Source organism: Myotis davidii, unplaced genomic scaffold (assembly GCF_000327345.1).
Source record: "Myotis davidii unplaced genomic scaffold, ASM32734v1 scaffold115, whole genome shotgun sequence".
Taxonomy (NCBI): Eukaryota; Metazoa; Chordata; class Mammalia; order Chiroptera; family Vespertilionidae; genus Myotis; species Myotis davidii.
Window position 1 is genome coordinate 2262332 of NW_006291010.1, and position 3228 is coordinate 2265559.

Sequence of the window (3228 nt, forward strand, 5' to 3'; positions counted from 1 at the left end):
CCCGCCAAAGCAGGCAGGGAAGCTTTGCCTTCCTCTGTCACTAAAGCAAGCGAAGCTCCCTGTTCGTGTCAGCTGCCTGGCTGCCGGCCGCCATTTTGGCTGGCAGTTAATTTGCATATTGCCCTGGTTAGCCAATGGGAACGGTAGCGGTTGTACGCTAATTACCATGTTTCTTTTTTATTAGATAGGATAGATTGACTTTGTGTAACAATGGTGTGTCAATGTAGGTTCATCAGTTGTAACAAATGTACCACTCTGGTACAGGGGGATGTTGATAGTGGAGGAGGCTGTGCATGTATAGGGCAGAGAGTCCATGATAATTCTCTGTACTTCCTGCTCAATTTCACTATGAACTTAAAACCTCTAAAAAATAGTATATTTTTAAGTCAACCTATAGAATGAGAAAGGATATTTACAAATCATATACTTGATAGGATGCTTGTTTCCAGATAATATAAAGAACTCTTACAACTCAATAATAAAAAAATAATTGAATTAAGAAATGGACAAAAGATTTGAATGGACATTTTTCCAAAGAAGAGCTACAAAAGCCAGTAAGTATGTGAAATGATGCTCATCATCATTAATCTATAATAATAATAGCATAATATGCTAATTAAACTGGACAGCCAAATGACCTTCTGGACTTCATTATGGATGTCCTTCCAGACAAAGCCATGGTGGCGGGGGCCAAGGCAGAGGCAGTTAGGAGTGGTCAGGCAGGCAGGCAGAGTGGTTAGGGGCAATCAGGCAGGCAGGAGAGTGGTTAGGGACAATCAGGCAGGCAGGCGAGCAGTTAGGAGCCAGCAGTCTCAGATTGTGAGAGGGATGTCTGACTGCCAGTTTAGGCCTGATCCCGCTGGGTGGGATCGGGCATAAACTGGCAGTCGGATATTCCCTGAGGAGTCCTGGATTGCAAGAGGGTGCAGGCCAGGCTGAGCCTCCCTCCCCCACCCCCCTGCCCCCGCACGAATTTTGTGCACCAGGCCTCTAGTCATTACATAAATGCAAATCAAAACTGAAATATGACACCACTTCACATCCACTAGGATGGCAATACTTAAAAAGACAGGTAATAACAAGTGTTTATGAGAATGTAGAGAATGAACCTTCATACATTGCTCTGGGAATGTAAAAAGGTGCGGCTGTTTTGGAAAATAGTTTGGCGTCTCCTCAAATGTTAAACATAGAATTATCATATGACCTAGAAATTCCATACCTGGTTATGTACCCAATATAACTAAAAACAGGTGTTCAAACAAAAACTTGTCCACAAAAGTTCAGAAGCGCTATTCACAGTAGCAAAAGATAGAAACAACCCAAGTGTCCATCAACTGATGAATAAAAAAACAAAATGTGGCATATCCCATACAATAAAAAGTTATTCAGCAATAAAAAGAAATAAAATATTAATACCTGCTGTATGGATGAACCTTGAAAATATTATACTAAATGAAAGACGCTAACCACAAAGACCACATATTGTATGATTCTATTCATAATTCATGTGAAATGTCCAGAATAGGCAAATCCATAAAAATGAAAGATTAGGACTGCAGGGGGCTGGCTGGAGGGAGAATGAGGAATGACTGCTAATGGGTATGGGGTTTCTTTAACCTCTAGGTTAAAATGTTCTGACATTAGATAGTGTTGAAGGTTGCACAACTCTGTATATACTAAATACCACTGAAATGTATGCTTTAAAAGGGAAAATCTTATGGTATATGAATTATGTCTCAATAAAGCTTTTGTAAAAGTAACTCTGATTGGGTTGGCAAAAACTCAATAGCTAGTGAGTGGTAGTTGTTATTATGCTATCCCACAGATTCCGAAGGATTATAAGCATACTTACCATTTCTAAGAATCTGTACAGTGGAGTTAAATAAATCAGGTAAATGCTGGATTTGTGTTTTAAAACTTGAAAGTCTATATAGCTGAGGTCCCTAGCTATTCCACAAAGATTACTGTTTGATTTATTGTTTGGCAAAGCTTACTGTATTTTGCTTAGCAATGTGGTTCTTTCGACAGAATCTATAGAGCCAAGAATGTGCAGAAGATTAAATTCAGGCTTATTCCCTCAAGTCCTATGGAAAATTTAACTAGCCGGTTTTCACAATAGCCCATTTTAAAAAAACCTCTTTAATCTTCACTGAGCATAAAGCAATAAAACACAGCCAAATTAAGTGAAAGTTTTCTCCCCCCTGGATCTTTTTTTTAAAAATATATTTTATTGAATTTTTACAGAAAGGGAGAGGGATAGTTAGAAACATCGATGAGAGAGAACCATCAATCAGCTGCCTCCTGCACACTTCCCACTAGGGATGTGCCCGCAACCAAGGTACATGCCCTTGACTGGAATCGAACCCAGGACCCTTCAGTCTGCAGGTCGATGCTCTATCCACTGAGCCAAATCAGTTAGGGCTCCCCTGGGATCTTTTATTCAAGAACATAATTGAATGGCTGATCAGCCACGTCTATGAGCTGGTCACCTTATCCACAGCCTTTAGCAAGCCTCAGGTGGAACGTCTATCCACAGTTTGCTTCCACTCACCCCATTGTCTCACTTCCTGTTGCTAGGATACCACTTTTTGCTCTCATTCTATGGTAATATGAAAAATTGATTTCTAGTCAAGTTTGTACTCTACATAGCCTTAGGAAAAGAAGAAGAAAACAAGGTCCATGCTCCCAGAAAACAGCTTCCACAATGACTTTCAATCTCTGGCAACAATTCTAAACACTCATTTATTTAAAAACTGAAAAAAACTTATTTTGTCATTAAATTTCAAGTTTTAGCTTGGTGTATTAGTTTGTCCCTAAGTGGAAGAGGAGATAAAGAGACTTTTTGCCTCCTAACATGGCTGGCTCATCTTGTCTCAGAGACAAAACCTCCAGGGCACAGGAAAAGTCCCCCAACAGAGAAGGTTCATTTTCTCCTTATTCCTTAGGGCTCCTGGGTTCAAAACTAGAAACTGACACCATCAATTTTCCTGACTTTCAAAAGTGATAGAAATTAGAAGGTTTAAAAATTGGTATTATTTTTATCCCAAATAATTCAATTGAGTAATGTGTATGAAACACCCTCTATATGTCTATTCATACACACATATAAACTGATGAGCAGTCACTACTCCAAACCCACTTCCTTTCTTCTCAGGTTTACCTCAGAATTTCCCAGGCCTGCGACTCGCCTGGGATCCAAGAATGCGCCCCCCCCCACCCCCCCGCCCT